This window comes from Neophocaena asiaeorientalis, unplaced genomic scaffold, assembly GCF_003031525.2.
Source record: "Neophocaena asiaeorientalis asiaeorientalis breed wild unplaced genomic scaffold, Neophocaena_asiaeorientalis_V1.1 scaffold150, whole genome shotgun sequence".
Lineage (NCBI taxonomy): Eukaryota > Metazoa > Chordata > Mammalia > Artiodactyla > Phocoenidae > Neophocaena > Neophocaena asiaeorientalis.
In genome coordinates, this window is record NW_020176571.1 from 14,158,336 (window position 1) to 14,176,663 (window position 18,328).

Sequence of the window (18,328 nt, forward strand, 5' to 3'; positions counted from 1 at the left end):
TTATAAGAATGGAGAAATCAACTGTGCTACACAAGCTTTGATGGCACTTGTCTACCTAGGGAATCACTTTTTCAACATTATTTTTCCCTAAATCAACTATACTTCAATAAATTTTTTTAAATGTGAAAAAAACTTTATTTTTCCCTAAAAATTCACTCCTCCCTGTCTGCTCCTGCCCTCACCAAATAGCAGAACTTGATGGTTTTCCCTCCTTTACGGGGTTACATGTTGCTCATGTCCTAATCCTTTTGTCTAAAGGAGCTAAACTGTAGCATCATACTTTTCTATGAACTATAATAATCTGGGTTCTGGGTTCTCAAAGACGAGAATCATGCCTTTCCTTTGCTGGAAGCGCCTGCACATGGTGGCCAGGGAGGGGAGGTAGTAAAGGAAGACCATAGACTCAGACTTCAATCAAGACTCACATATTACAAATAGATGTCAGAGAATGAGGAGGCAAGTGTGTACATACTAGAGGCTCGGGACCAACTCAACCCAATTCTTTAATGCATTCGAATTACAAACTTTCCCCCTCCGGTTGTCTTGATGTCAACCGGGGAACAGGGACTGTGTGACACTCAGGGACAGGGAGAAATCCTAATGCTATTGAACAGGAGAGAAAAAGACTAGTCACAGGTTGGCAAATATCAAGAAGAGGTTTCCATAATTGTAAACGAAGATACTGAACATCTCTAAAAGTCCAGAGTTTTTGTCCAGAGGAATCACACATTATGGGTCTTTTGGGCTTAAGAGATTTTTAACCAACTCTGTGAGTTAAGAAGATTGATTTCGCCATCACACACTAATAAGATGTCTGATAAACCCTTCTCAGATGTTAAAAGTGAAATGTTCAGAAGTGAAAAGCGCAGCATAAAATCAGAATCTGGGTATTTGAAGAGGCCTTACAGATTAATCTAATTTCCGGATCATTTTACAGATGAAAAACTGAAGCCCAGAGAAACTTAGTAACTTGATTAAATTTCACAGCTGGGAAAAGGCAGAGCCAGAAAACCTCAAATCCTTGCATCCGTTAAGAAAATGATAAATAAATGACAATCTATATCTCCATTGGAAGATATTTATATTAAAATTAAGTATCCTTGGACATGCAGTAGCATTGCTGTAGAAGAAAGATCATGGGAGACAGATGCTGTAGACTTAGCAGGAGCTCTGCCACTAACTTAGGCAAAGCAAAACAGAATCAAAGGCCCTTCCAGTTGAGAGATGTTAGGATGCTATGGTTTTTCTCAAGTAACATGAAAGAAATGTAACCTCCAAAGATAAGCGCCAGAAAGGACATTTGATCCTGTAAGCATTCAATGGGTTTAAACCCAATGGGTTTAAATATTAAATTCAATATTAATTAAAAGAAATTTTGGTCTGATTAATCAGAATCTAAATTTGAACACACAACCAAATACATTTTTAAGTTACAGAAGATGAGATTTTCTCTGTTTGGAAACTATTAGGAGTTATCATTTGATGCGTACAAGTCTCAACTGCTTATGTCTGTTCAAAAGAAACCCCGCTGACCTTTGTCAATGATTTCTAATCAGAGGAGCCTTCGATATTCTCAGTATAAATCGGTAAAGAGAGCAATGAAATGGCATCACCGTTTGTTGCAACACTTAACATTTAATATGAGTGTATAACATGCAGACCCCTTGGGAGGGGAGAGGCAAAGTTATTAAGAAAGTAGACTCAAAAATACCTTGTGAAATCCTACCTTCTTGCTTTTATTTTATTTTTTAAAAACATGCAACTCACCCTGTTTGGGGAACCCCCTGTTCTTTGTTCTTGTTTATGTCAATTTGATTCTTTATTTTCCCCCAGAAGACTTGTTCTTCCTCTTGTTAAATTGACACGCTATAAATTATCAATATTATTAAAGGCCCTGGGTTCGCTTTTTCAGATTTTATTATTTTTCCCTCTACATACTATTTACTTCAAACCATGTAATATACTTTAAACATGTGTTCACATAATCTTTTGAAGGAAGTCTTCTTACCACATGGGACAGTGTAAAGTGCAACAGCAAGCTTCCCTGGGGAAAAACCTTACAAAACATTAGGGGGTGACTATTTGAATTTCAAAAGGACTTCTTTAAAATCTACTCCCTTGGTGCATTTAAGTGTTTATTTACTGATCCCTCAGACTTTTTGTAAGGGAAGTGGCTTAAGCAGCCACTGTCAAATGAAGGTCAATCATATGAGACAAGGAAGCTAGGACAACACAGGGTAATCAGTGGAAAACTGCAGTTACACTTAGTACTCACCTCACCATTTAGGCAAAACAAAATATCCTTTCGAAGACATCATAGTCCAGTTCACCTTAAATAATGAAAGGTATACTAGCTATATATAGATATATATTTTAAAAATCCTGCTCTTTCTGGGTCATTAAACATCATCCATAAAGTATACTTTGTTGGCAAGAATCAGAAAAAGATTCTTTAAAATATCTGTAGGAAATTGCAGTATACTTTACACATTAAACTTATAGTTCCTTTCAATACTGTTTATGATGGAACCAATCTTATATTTTGTTGAGACAACTGTAACAGAATATTCCTTTGTAAAGTGAATAATAGTGCTTATTTTTAGTAATGTGTTACTTGTATCTAAAGAATTAATGACTTCTTATAAATCATGAACTTGTTGTATCCCAGAGTAACAGTATATATCAGAAAAAGTTACGTTAAATAATATATATAGCATATAAATATTTATATTCTCAGTTTGGGAAAAAGAGGTATCCCTGAAATAAGTGATTCACCCATTCATGTTAATAATCATTTTTGCTGGGTGAGTGGCTTTGTAATAATTCTTTGATATTTTCACATAGAGATCTCTGGCTAAGTTTCTGCCTTCTGCCTATCAATTTTAGGATAGTGTGACCATCTTCATCTAGGTTGTTAAAAATCTTACTAATAACAGCCACTTTCTCCAAACAGCAAAGCATTTTTATAAATTTTTGAGAGAATTCTTCAAAACAACATGAAAACATACTATTACATTACAAGTAAAATGTCTGACTAGTATACGTTCAATACCTAAATTATATCTAAATGAGTAAGACATAAGCTAAATAATTTCAGTAGATAAGAAATAATTGAGTCCATTACAAATAAGAGATTATTCAATATAAAAATACTTTTAAATGCTGGGCAGGATCCTATTACATTTTCTATTGCAATTGTTATTTCATTTCCCTGAATACTATAGTTCTGACGGTTCACCAGCACAGACAGGGACCTCCTCAGTTCCCTTTCTCACAGGGATAGGTAGGTAGTCTCTGTATCCTTGGAACAAAGAGATTTTGAATATGACCATGGCATCCCCATCAAATCTATCAACAGATGAATGGATAAACGAATGTCATATATCCATACAATGGAATATAATCAGCTATAGCAAGAAATGAAGTACTTATATATGCTACAACATGGATGAACCTTGAAAGATTATGCTAGGTGAAAAAGCCAGACACAAAAGGTTGCATATTACATGATTCCAGCTGTATGAAATTTCCAGAATAGACAAATCCATAGAGACTGGAAACAGATTAGTGGTTGCCAAGGGCTGAGGTGAGGGGAGAATGAAAAATACGTGCTGAATGGGCATGGGGTCTCCTTTGGAAGCAATGAGATATTTTGGAACTAGATAAAGGTGATAGTTGCACGATCTTGTGAATGGACTAAATGTTACTGAATCGTACTTGTTAAAATTGTTCATTTTATGTGATACAAATTTCAACTCAAAAACAAAACAAAAAACCTTCAATGATTTCTCATTGCTCTTAGAATAAGGTTCAAAATCTTAAATGTGGCCCAAAAGGCTCTGCATGATTTGGCCCCTGTTTACCCCAGTGACATCATTAGGGCCATTCACATCCTCATTCTCCAGATTCAAGCCAGACTTATCTGTTGTTAGGCTCTAAAACACTAGAAACTCTTTTCTCAACACAGGGTACTTTCTCCTATACTCTACTCCCTTTCCCAAGCTAACTCTTGCTCAATCTTCAAGTCTTAAGCAAAATCTCACTTCCTTGATATCATTCCTGCACTCACATCCCCCAGGTAAGGACCCTTGCTATACATCTGTGTGGCCAAATGAACATCTTGTAGTACTTAGTTAATTAACTTGATAGTTATATCAGAATTAAGTGAGAATGTCATGTCAATTGGGTTAAATATGTCTTTTGGTCATGTTCATCCTCTACTAAACTACGAACTATGGCTAAAACAATAGACATTTTTTCACAGCTCCTTTTAATAATTATAATGAACATGTATAGAGTATCATATGCTAGTCATGGTGCTAAGTGCTTTACAGAGATGATCTGATTTAATTCTCATAACAACATCACGACTGTATGTTATTACTATAATAGTATTCCAAATTTATTATTAATCCCATTTTAGAGATGAAGAAATTGGGACTTAGGGAAGTTCCCTAGGTTACTGAAGATCACAGAGATAGTATTAATTCATAATCTTATTTTTCTGAGCTCATTTTCACACGTTAACAGTCTGCTGAAAATGTATATAAAAGTCTTGCATTTAACCAGACCTCATTCATTGTGATTCTTCGAATAACACTAGTAAACCAAAGGGCCTCTGAAAAAATCTTACTGAGTTTGGAATTACAGTTTAAGTAGAAAACGTGGTTAAAAAATGAATGTTCTGGAAGATGGCAGAGGAGTAAGACATGGAGATCACCTTCCTCCCCACAAATACATCAAAACGACATCTACATGTGGAATAACTCCAACAGAAAACCTATTGAATGCTGGCAGAAGACCTCAGACTTCCCAAAATGTGGGGAACAGACACCCTCAGGCCACCTACACACAGAGGCAGGGCCAAATCCAAAGCTGAACCCCAGCAGCTGTGCGAACAAAGAAGAGAAAGGGAAATCTCTCCCAGCAGCCTCAGGAGCAGCGGATTAAATCCCCACAATCAACCTGATGTACACTGCATCTGTGGAATACCTGAATAGGCAATGAATCATCCGAAAACTGAGGCAGAGGACTTTGGGAGCAACTACAGACTTGCGGTTTGCTTTCTGCATCTAATTTGTTTCTCGTTTTATATTTATCTTAGCTTAGTATTTAGAACTTATTATAACTGGTAGATTTATTTATTGATTTGGCTGCCCTCTTCCTTTTTCTATTATTTTTTTTCTTTTTCATTTTTCGTGAGTGTGTATGTGTATGCTTCTTTGTGTGATTTTGTCTGTATAGCTTTGCTTTTGCCATTTGTCCTAGGGTTCTGACTGTCCTTTTTTTGTTTTTGTTTTTGTATAGTTTTTAGCACTTGTTATCATTGGTGGATTTGTTTTTTGGTTTTGTTGTTCTCTTCTTTCCTTTTCTATTTCTTTTATTTTATTATTTTTTTCTTTTTAATAATTTCTTTCCATTTTAATAACCTTATTTTACTTTATATATTTTCCTTCCTTCCTTCCTTCCTTCCTTCCTTCCTTCCTTCCTTCCTTCCTTCCTCCCTCCCTCCCTCCCTTCCTTCCTCCCTTCCTCCCTCTCTCTTCTTCGAGGCTGTGTGGCTGACAGGGTCCTGGTGTTCTGGCCGGGTGCCAGGCCACAGCCTCTGGGGCAGGAGAGCCAAGTTCAGGACACTGGTCAACCAGAGATCTCCCTACCCCACATAATATCAAACGGCTCTCCCAGAGATCTCCATCTCAACGTTAAGACTCAGCTCCACTCAACAACGAGCAAATTACAGTGCTGGACACCCTATGCCAAACTACAAGCTAGACAGGAACACAAACCCATTCATTAGCAGAGAGGCTGCCTAAAATCATAATAAGTTCACAGACACCCCAAAACACACCACCAGACGTGGTCCTGCCCAATAGAAAGAAAAGATCCAGCCTCATCCACCAAAACATAGGCACCAGTCCCCTCCACCAAGAAGCCTACACAACCCACTGAACCAATCTTACCCACCGGCAGACACCAAAAACAATGGGAACTACGAACCTTCAGCCTGCAAAAAGGAGACCCCAAACACAGTAAGTTAAGCAAAATGAGAAGACAGAGAAATACACAGCAGATGAAGGAGCAAGGTAAAAACCCACCAGACCAAATAAATGAAGAGTAAATAGGCAGTCTACCAGAAAAACGACTCAGGGTAATGATAGTAAAGATGATCCAAAATCTTGAAATTGAATGGAGAAAATACAAGAAACGTTTAACAAGGACCTAGAAGAACTAAAGAGCAAACAATGATGAACAACACAATAAATGAAATTTAAAATTCTCTAGAAGGAATCAATAGCAGAATACGTGAGGCAGAAGAACAGTTAAGTGACCTGGAAGATAAAATAGTGGAAATAACTACCGCAGAAAAGAATGAAGAAAAAAGAATGACAAGAATTGAGGACAAACTCAGAGATCTCAGGGAAAACATTAAACGCACCAACATTCGAATTATAGGGGTCCCAGAAGAAGAAGACAAAAAAATGGGACTGAGAAAATATTTGAAGAGATTATAGTTGAAAACTTCCCTAATATGGGAACAGAAATAGCCAATCAAGTCCAGGAAGTGCAGAAAGGCCCATACAGGATAAACCCAAGGAGAAACAGGCCAAGACACATATTAATTAAACTTCCAAAAATTAAATACAAAGAAAAAATATTAAAAGCAGCAAGGACAAATAACATACAAGGGAATCCTCATAAGGTTAACAGCTGATCTTTCAGCAGAAACACTGCAAGCCAGAAGGGAGTGGCAGGACCTATTTAAAGTGATGAAGGGAAAAACCTAAAACCAAGATTACTCTCCCCAGCAAGGATCTCATTCAGATTCTATGGAGAAATCAAAACCTTTACAGACAAGCAAAAGCTAATAGAATTCAGCACCACCAAACCATTTTACAATAAATGCTAAAGGAACTTCTCTAGGCAGGAAACACAAGAGAAGGAAAAGACCTACAGTAACAAACCAAAAACAATTGAGAAAATGTTAATAGGAACATACATATCAATAACTACCTTAAATGTAAATGGCTTTAATGTTCCAACCAAAAGACACAGACTGGCTGAATGGATACAAAGAAAAGACCTGTATATATGCTGTCTACAAGAGACACACTCAGACCTGGGGACACATACAGACTGAAAGTGAGGGGATGGAAAAAGATATTCCATGCAGATGGAAATCTAAGGAAAGATGGAGTAGCAATTCTTCTATCAGAAAAAATAGACTTTAAAATAAAGACTATTACAAGAGACAAAGGAGGCCACTATATAATGATCAAGGGATCAATCCAAGAAGAAGATATAACAATTGTAAATATTTATGCAAACAACATAGGATCACTTCAATACATAAGGCAAATGCTAAGAGCCCTAAAAAAGGAAATCAACAGTGACACAATACGAGTAGGGGACTTTAACACCCCACTTTTACCAAAGGACAGATCATCCAGACAGAAATTTAATAAGTAAACACAAGCTTTAAATGATACATTAAACATGATGGACTTAATTGATATCTACAGGATATTCCATCCAAAAACAGCAGATTACACTTTCTTCTCAAGTGCTCATGAAACATTCTCCAGGATAGATCATATCTTGTGTCACAAATCTAGCCTTGGTAAATATAAGAAAATTGAAATCGTATCAAGTATCTTTTCCAACCACAACACTATAAGACTAGATACCAATTACAGGAAAAAAACTGTAAAAGTACACACACATGGAGGCTAAACAATAGGCTACTAATAACCAAGAGATCACTGAAGAAATCAAAGAGGAAATCAAAAAACACCTAGAAACAAATGACAATGAAAACACAACAAACCAAAACCTACGGGATGCAGCAAAAGCAGTTCTAAGAGGGAAGTTTATAGCAATACAATCCTACCTCAAGAAACAAGAAACATCTCAAGTAAAAAACCTAACCTTACACCTAAAGCAATTAGAGAAAGAAGAACAAAAAACCCACAAAGTTAGCAGAAGGAAAGAAATCATGAAGATCAGATCAGAAAGAAATGAAAAAGAAATGAAGGGAACAATAGCAAAGATCAATAAAACTAAAAACTGCTTCTTTGAGAAGATAAACATAATTGATAAACCATTAGCCAGACTCATCATGAAAAAAAGGGAGAAGACTCAAATCAATAGAATTAGAAATGAAAAAGGAGAAGTAACAACTGACACTGCAGAAATACAAAGGATCATGAGAGATTACTACAGGCAACTCTATGTCAATAAAATGGACAACCTGGAAGAAATGGACAAACTCTTAGAAAAGCACAACCTTCCGAGACTGAACTAGGAAGAAATTGAAAATATAAACAGACCAATCACAAGCACTGAAATAGAAAGTGTGATTAAAAATCTTCCAACAAACAAAAGTCCAAGACAAGATGGCTTCACAGGCGAATTCTATCAAACATTTAGAGAAGAGCTAACACCTATCCTTCTCAAACTCTTCCAAATACAGCAGAGGGAGGAACACTTTGAAACTCATTCTATGAGACCACCATCACCTTGATACCAAAACTAGACAAAGATGTCACAAAAAAAGAAAACTCCAGACCAATTTCACTGATGAACATAGATGCAGAAATACTCAACAAATACTAGCAAACAGTATCCAACAGCACATTAAAAGGATCATACCATGGTCAAGTGGGGTTTATCCTGGGAATGCAAGGATTCTTCAATATATGCAAATCAATCAATGTGATAAACCATATTAACAACTAAAGGATAAAAACCATATGATCATACCAATAGATGCAGAAAAAGCTTTTGATAAAATTCAACACCCATATAGGGTGTTGTCAAAGAGGGAACCTACCTCAACATAATAAAGGTCATTTATGACAAACCCACAGCCAACATCGTTCTCAATGGTGAGAAACTGAAACCATTTCTAGTAAGATCAGGAAAAAGACAAGGTTGCCCAGTCTCACCACTCTTATTCAACATAGTTTTGGAAGTTTTAGCCACAGAAATCAGAGAGGAAAAAGAAATAAAAGGAATCCATATTGGAAAAGAAGTAAAGCTGTCACTGTTTGCAGATGACATGATACTATACATAGAGAATCCTAAAGACTCTATCAGAAAACTGCTAGAGCTAATCAATGAATTTGGTAAAGTAGCAGGACAACGCAACTAATGCACAGAAATCCCTTGCATTCCTATACACTAACGATGAAAAATCTGGAAGAGAAATTAAGGAAACACTCCCATTTACCATTGCAACAAAAAGAATATAATATCTAGGAATAAATAAATGTCTAAGGAGACAAAAGAACTGTATGCAGAAAACTAAAAGACACTGATGAAAGAAATTACGGATTTTACAAAGAGATGGACAGATATACCATGTTCTTGGATTGGAAGAATCAACATTGTGAAAATGAGTATACTACCCAAAGTAATCTACAGATTCAATGCAATCGCTATCAAACTACCAATGGCATTTTTCACAGAACTAGAACAAAAAAATTCACAATTTGTATGGAAACACCAAAAACCTCAAATAGCCAAAGCAATCTTGAGAAAGAGAAACGGACCTGGAGGAATCAGGCTCCCAGACTTCAGACTATACAAAAAGCTACAGTTATCAAGACAGTATGGTACTGGCACAAAAACAAAAATACTGATCAATGGAACAGGATAGAAAGCCCAGAGATAAACATATGGTCATATGGTCACCTTATCTTTGATACAGGAGGCAAGAATATACAATGGAGAAAAAACAGCCTCTTCAATAAGTGGCACTGGGAAAACTGGACAGCTACATGTAAAAAAATGAAGTTAGAACAGTCCCCAACACCATACACAAAAATGAACTCAAAATGGATTAAAGACCTAAATGTAAGGCCAGACACAATAAAACTCTTAGAGGAAAACATAGGTAGAACTCTCTATGACATAAATCACAGAAAGATCCTTTCTGACCCACCTCCCAGAGAAATGGAAATAAAAACAAAAATAAACAAATGGGACCTAATGAAACTTCAAAGCTTTTGCACAGCAAAGGAAACCATAAACAAGATGAGAGGACAACCCTCAGAATGGGAGAAAATATTTGCCAATGAAGCAACTGACAAAGGATTAAGCTCCAAAATATATAAGCAGCTCATGCAGCTCAATATCAAAAAAAACAAACAACCCAATCCAAAATGGGCAGAAGATCTACACAGACATTTCTCCAAAGAAGATATACAGATTGCCAACAAACATATGAAAGGATACTCAACATCACTGATCATTAGAGAAATGCAAATCAAAACTACAGTGAGGTATCACCTCACACCAGTCAGAATGGCCATCATCAAAAAATCCACAAAAAACAAATACTGGAGAGAGTGTGGAGAAAAGGAAACCCTCTTGCACTGTTGGTGGGAACGTAAATTGATACAGCCACTAAGGAGAACAGTATGGAGGTTCCTCAAAAAACTAAAAATAGAACTACCATACGACCCAGCAATCCCACTACTAGGCATATACCCTGAGAAAACCGTAATTCAAAAAGAGACATGTACCACAATGTTCATTGCAGCTGTATTTACAGTAGTCAGGACATGCAAGCAACCTAAGTGCCCACTGACAGATGAATGCATAAAGAAGATATGGCACATATATACAATGGAATATTACTCAGCCATAAAAAGAAAGGAAATTGAGTTATTCGTAGTGAGGTGGATGGACCTAGAGTCTGTCATACAGAGAGAGTCAACTAAGTCAGAAAGAGAAAAACAAATACCGTATGCTAACACATATATATGGAATCTAAAAAAAAAAAAAAAAAGGCTCTGAAGAACCTAGGGACAGGACAGGAATAAAGACGCACATGTAGAGAATGGATTTGAGGACATGGGGAGAGGGAAGGGTCAGCTGCGACGAAGTGAGAGAGTGGCGTGGACATATATACACTACCAAATATAAAATAGATAGCTAGTGGGAAGCAGCCACATAGCACAGAGAGATCAGCTGGGTACTTTGTGACCACATAGAGGGGTGGGATAGGGAACATGGGAAGGAGACGCACGAGGGAGGAGATATGGGGATATATGTATATCTATAGTTGACTCACTTTGTTATAAAGCAGAAACTAACACACCATTGTAAAGCAATTATATTCCAATAAATTTGTTAAAAAAAAAAAAAAAGAATGAATGTTCTGAGTGGAAACCAGAGTCATATAGCATTATATGAATTTAGTAAAATGAGATCACATAGAAAGTTTACTAACATAATTATACACTGGATATCAGTTTTTAACCCTGTTTCAATGCATACCCATTATATTTTAGAAATTAGAATTCTTTTTTGCAAGAGAAAGATTGATTAGACATCCTTGGACTAGTTCAAATTTGTTTTTCTGTTTTAATAACTAGATCATTTGGAGACTTTTTGGCAGCTGTGTGTCTTCCAATAGGTGTAAGCAGCCTCTATACTATCTACACCAATACCATGAATAGAGAAACTTCCAGACAGCACCATCTCAACGGGAGTCCTTTGAGTCATAATTAACACACAGCACTGAAAATGCCGTGGGATTGATATGGCTAGAGGATCAAGTGAGAGTGTACAGGACCCAGCATTTGAGTATATTCCAGGAATCCTAAACACCAGACTTTCTATGTCCCTGGTAGATTGCTTCCCTGCCCTAGAAAGCTTGTATAGCAGACTGAAAAGCAGTGAGGATTTGCACATGGAATTCATAACCAAACATCAAAACGGGGAGAAATGTTGCATTTTTATGTTTCTATTAGAGTGACTGCTGCACTGAGCCAGCTATCCAGGAATACTAAAGCTAAGATTTTAGCATCAGAGTTGATTGGGTCAGTCTCAACAAATGTGATTTTTATCCCAGTTGTTCAAAAATCCCAAGTTTTATCATAAAAGTGAGGGCTGCATAATTCTCAGAGTTATAAGGCTCATCAGGTCTGAGGTGTTACTAGAGGCCCTTGGGAAGCAGGACCAAAAAATAGAGTTCAGACTTAAGTCAACAAGATGGGCTTGAGGAAAGAGGATGAAATGTACACTGAGAAAATTAGGGCACTGAGAGAAATGCATAGAAAGATTTGGATAGATGAGACAATGCTTTAGCAACTGCTGTGAATGCATAACATTTAGGCAAAGGAGATGCATTAGTTATCTATTCACAATAATGCTGTATAACAGATTACCCTAAAAGTCATAGCTTAAAACAATAGACATTTGTTTATTTTGATAATAAACAAATACCAACTTTGGCTTGGCAATTCTGGTCTTAGCTGGGCTCACTCACACGTCTGGCAATCAGCACCAAGTCACCTGATCTTGAATAGCCTCAGTTAAAACTGAGCAATTCCGAACTGGGTCTCTTCTCAAGCAAGCCAGGCTTTCTCTTGGCAAAGGCAGAGGAGGAAAAGAGAAAGCAAAAAAGGAAAGTGTTTTTTCAAGCTTCTACTTGCATCATATCGCTAATATCCCATTGTCCAAGGCAAGTCCTGTGACCAAACGTAGAATCAAGAGATGGTAAAATGGACTCTGCCTCTTAGTAAGAGAAAATGCAAAGTCATAAGGCAAAAGGTGTTGTGTCAGTTGTCTATTACTCCATTAAAAGCAACCCCAAAACTCAGTAACATAAAATAATTACCATTTAATTTACTCACTACTTGGTGTGATTCTTCTGCAGATATTTCCTGGGCTTAATTAACAATTTAGCTGAGACTAGATAATCTAAGATGTCTTTACACATGTGTCTGACAGTTGGTGTTGGCTGTCAATTGGACCTTATGTCATCAATAGGGTAACCCAGGATTCTTCAAGGTGATTAGTCTGCAAAAGCTAGAGAAACCAAGCCCCAGTGGAAAAGTGCTTTGTGTCATGATTGCTAATGTCCCATTAACAAAAGCAAGTCCCATAGTCAAAGAAAATCACAGAGTCAAGTCCAGGATCAGTGTAACAGATTACACAAGGACATGGATACCAGGACCTGTGATTATTGAGGACTATTAATGTAACAAACTACCACAGGTGTGGATACAGAGAGGGAATCAAAATAATGGTACCATCCACGTAATCAATCAACCATAGAAGAGATGTTGAAAAAAAGTTTAAAGAAATTTTGTAGCATCATGACTACATTTCTCTTGGCATTTTCAAAAATAACAATTAAAAAGGCTTTCTTAAAGGAGTTTTGGTGACTTTTGTTATATAACATACTTTACTTTCTCCTCAGTGTATATATTTTTCAACATTACCAATAGTAAACATAGAGATACTTCTAATTATCCAATTAAAAATAAATCCTTGAGTACAATAAGTATTTCCTTAATTGCAAGTCATTGTAGGAATGGATCAATTCATGTACAACTTAGCCTTATATAGGTTACATAATGTTTATATGTATATATATATATGAATGATTAGAGAGAAAATAAATTTAGTTCTGAAAAAGTACAGTTGCAAAAACTTGAAAAATTAGTATCTTCATGAAAAAAGAGGGGGAAAGTGACTAAATACTTGCTAGGTTGGCTGCTAGATTCACAGTGACTCCCCCCATCTGGATATAGCCTCCCTCTACAGGATGGGTTCTTGGAAGCCATATCTCTGAAACATGATTCTACCTCACTGTTCGTATTGATTGACTGAGGAAAGACACCTAGCCTAAGCTGGGCCAATCACCTTTTCTATTCTAGGAATTTGAAATTTGAGAATGAGAAATTCAGATCAAGATAGAAGTTACTAAAGCTAAATCAGATTGACAGTGGCACTCTTTCATCTGAAGTCCCTGAGCCAGTCTACTTTCTGCCCTTCTTTGGATGTTCAACACAAGTTTGGATTCCATGAGTTACTCCCAAATCTAAAATTCTTCCAAAAAATTTCCCTTTCCCTTCTTTTGTTTTTACTTAAACCAATTAGGTTTATCTTCTACATGTAGTGAATGCAGTGGTGTGCCACTCCATAATACCCTTCAGGACTGAGATACTCATTCCTATCTTGGCAGGAGCAAAGCAGTATGTCTTACAAAAATTACCCTTGGATGAAGGAAGCTGTTTTCTTCCTTCCCTGCAGCCAGCCCCTGATATGTCACCATTTCTAAAGAAGACCCAACCAACTACTTGGTAGCGGTTTGATTTCATTGGACCCCTTCAGTTCTCAAAGACGCCCTTCTTGACTAAGATCAATACATATTCCAAATACGAGCTGTCTTTCTTGCTCTCCAGGCCTCAGCCAGTACCACTCTACAAGGGTTTAGAGTATCTGATCTACTGATATGGGGATTCCTCTTAACACTGTATTGGACCAAGGGACACATTTTATAGCAAAGCAGGGGTAGTTGTGGGTATATGACCATGGGATCCATTGGTCCCATTACAAACCACACCACCAGAACCAGATTGAAAGAGCAATGGAAATGTCTTTAGAAGGCACAGCTGAGGCATCAGTTTGAAGATACCTGTAAGGATGGGGCACCACCACTGAGAACACAACATACATCCTAGAGCAACGACTACTGTATGTTGCCGGGCCCCTACTGAATAAAATACATGAACCCAAGTATCAAAGAGCAGCAGTAGGAGTAGGTCTGCTTACCACGCTCTCAGTGACCCAGTTGGAGAATCTGTGTTCCTCATCCCTACTCATCTGGACTCTGCCAGTGTCGAGGTTCTGATTCCAAGAGCATGACTGCTTCCAACAGGGAACACAGTAAGCTGTGGCCATTACTCCATCACTTTAGGATTCCTATGCCACACAACCAGAACCAAGAAAAGGGCTCATCGCACTGGCAGGGGTAAATGACCTTGAGCATCAGTAGGAAGTAGCTTCTCTTACACATGTAAGCAGGAAAAATATACTTGGCACCTGACTGTCTCAGGGTACTCCCCTGGCAAATTATGATGATAAATGAACAAAAGCAGCAGCTACATCCCCAGAAAAGCATGATGCCCAAGGACTCAGACTTCTCAGGGTAAGTGTCTAGGCTGCTTCTAAGTAAGTCACCAGACCAGCAGAAGTGCTAGCCAGGGTTAAAAAATCTAGAATGGGTAGTGGAGGAAGAAGATGGTGACCATAATTTGTGGCCCTGGGACCAGCAGCAGTGGTGGGGATTGCAGTCTCTTGTCACTAACCCTTGTCTTGTAAATTTCCCAGGGAATGATAAAAAAACAAAATCCTGGAGCATCTGTTCCTAAATGGGGTGAACTTACTATAAGAAGCAAGAGATTAAAAGTGTTATGTGGGTAAACAGAAGATGAGGTGATGCCCTGCTCAGATAGCCCCTTTGTGACAAGAGGTGCCATTTTTCCCCTAGCTGCCAAGAGTGTTGGATGCTGACACCTCAAAGCTCTGTCCCTCTCTGGGAATTACCCTCAGTCAAGCGGAGCCGCTTAATCCAAGATCATGCTCCCTCTCCTGGGGCAGCTCACATCCAATGCCTGCTCAATATGCAGGGGTACAAAATCCCAGCCCCTGCTTCAATTTGGAACAACTCAGAATGGCCATCCCAGCTCCAGAGCTTCCTGCGGGATCACCTGAGGCCTTTATTACAGCTGCAACACAGGTCAGCTTTTCTCTTTGCCTATTCCTGCCTCCCCTGCTTCCTTTCAGGTGTTGTCCTGAAGGAGAAAACACACCTTGGTAAACACCCTGCTGAGAAACATGTATCAGAGTCTTTTGCCAGGAACTGGACCTAAGAAACTCTAAGTTCCATCAAAATTAATATAGCAGCTTATTTTGGAGAAAGGTACTATAACAAGGGAGCAGCTAAGAGAGAGAAAGATGCTCACAAAAATCCTATAAGCTAGACAGTTTTATTATTTTTTAAATTATTATTTATTTATTTATTTTTGGCTACATTGGGTCTTCATTGCTGTGCGCAGGCTTTCACTAGTTGCGGCGAGCAGGGGCTACTCTTCTTTGCAGTGTGCGGGCTTCTCATTGCGGTGGCTTCTTTTGTTGTGGAGCACGGGCTCTAGGCGTGCCGGCTTCAGTAGTTGTGGCTCACTGGCTTAGTTGCTCTGCGGCCTGTGGGATCTTCCCGGACCAGGGCTCGAACCCTGGTCCCTTGCATTGGCAGGTGGATTCTTAACCACTGCACCACCAGGCAAGGCCCTAGACACTATTACTATCTAAATTTTATAGATAAGGACATGGAAGCTTGGATAATATAAGAGATTTCTCTAAGGTCACTCATCATGGCTCTGTCAGCCTGACTCAAGAACCTGTATTTTGGGCTTCCCCGGTGGCGCAGTGGTTGGGAGTCTGCCTGCCAATGCAGGGGACAAGCATTATTCATAAATAGCCCATTCCCCTTGTGTGGCTCTTAAGAAGGATGGAAATGAAAACAAAATAAAGAGTCCCACTATCCTCTCCCAGATGCTCTCCATACACTGAGCCTTCACTTAAGCCAGGATAAGATACTCTTTCATAACAGCAGCCACCTCAATATAGCCTGTAATATTTATGTTACACATTATAGGTAAGACTCTATGAAAAGGCTCTATATGAGAAGTAGCTAAGGAGCTCATATGCAGAATCTTAAACATTGGGAAAATGTTTTTGTATGTGTACATCCATCACATACCTTTGGAAATGATGGACCAAAATGGCCTGGTAGAGATTCTGCTTCCAAATGATGAATTCTCTAAAGCATTATGTGAATGACAGTCCTCTTTATTTGTAATTTGATTTAATCTGACAGGAAAGGTAAGAAGGAGGGAAAAACAATAGGAAGGACAGTAGAGGGTAGAAAGAAAGAAAAGAAACTGAAATGTTATTATCAGTTATGTCTGGAGATAGAGTTATGGGATTCTTATTTATCTTTTCTAAATTCTCTATAATTAACACAGTGATACAGTAAGAGTTACAAAATAAAGTGAAAGATTTGGTTTATTATGTTCTTCAAAGGAATGGAGGAAATACTGTTGGGAATGCATAGATAAGAAATAAGGCTGGATGATGTTTTAAGGTCCCAGGGTCCCCTAAAATAGACTGGATGCTATTCTGATACATACTGTTCCCAACCAGACAAAGAATAGATTATGAAACAGTGGTCCTCATCATTTGCCATCCAATTCAGTCTGCTTTGCTTTTGTAAACTGTAGGTCAAATTGTGTGTGTATGAATTTGCAGAGGTTTATATATTCATGAACATGGACTGAAAGTCAGCAGGATCACGAACTCTTTCCCTTTTATCACAAAGAGTAAATATGGGGCTTCCCTGGTGGCGCAGTGGTTGAGAGTCCGCCTGCTGATGCAGGGGACACGGGTTCGTGACTTAAAAAAAAAAAAGAAATAGTAAATGTGTCCAAAATTTTCCACAAAGATAAAATTATTAATAACCAAGTGAGGAGCTTCGGGGAAGATGGCGGAATAGTAGGACGCGGAGATCACCTTCCTCCCCACAGATACACCAGAAATACATCTACACGTGGAACAACTCCCACAGAACACCTACTGAACGCAGGCAGAAGAACAGCCCAAGAGGCTTGTCTGCTCCCCCGCTGGGGCGGGCGGGGCTGGGAGTTGAGGCTCGTGCTTCGGTCGCAGCGCCAGGTTGGCAGCGAGAACACGGCCTGCAGGGGGTTAGTGCGCCATGGCTAGCCAGGAGGGAGTCCGGGGGAAACTCTGGACCTGCCGAAGACGCAGGAGACTTTTTCTTACCTCTTTGTTTCCTGGTGTGCGAGGAGAGGGGATTAACTGCGCTGCTTAAAGGAGCTCCAGAGACAGGTGCGAGCCCCGGCTAAAAGCGCGGACCTCAGAGACGGGCATGAGACGCTAAGGCTGCTGCTGCCGCCACCAAGAAGCCTATGTGCGAGCACAGGTCACTATCCACACCCCGCTTCCGGGGAGCCTGTGCAGCCCAGCACTGCCAGGGTCCCGTGATCCATGGTCAACTCCTCCTGGAGAACGCACGGTGCGCCTCGGGCTGGCGCAACGTCACGCAGGCGCCTGCCGCCGCAGGCTCGCCCCGCCCCCCGTGCCCCTCCCTCCCCCCGGGCCTGAGTGAGCCGACCTACACTTAGTGGCGAGGCTGGGAGCTGTGAGAACAAAGAAGAGAAAGGGAAATCTCTCCCAGCAGCCTCAGAAGCAGCGGATTAAAGCTCCACAATCAACTTGATGTACCCTGCCTCTGTGGAATACATGAATAGACAACTAATCATCCCAAATTGAGGAGGTGGACTTTGAGAGCAAGATTTATGATTTTTTCCCCCTTTTCCCCTTTTTGTGAGTGTGTGTGTGTATGCTTCTGTGTGAGATTTTGTCTGTATAGCTTTGCTTCCACCATTTGTCCTAGACTTCTATCCGTCTGGTTTTTTTGTTTGTTTTCTTAATATTTTTATTTTAATAA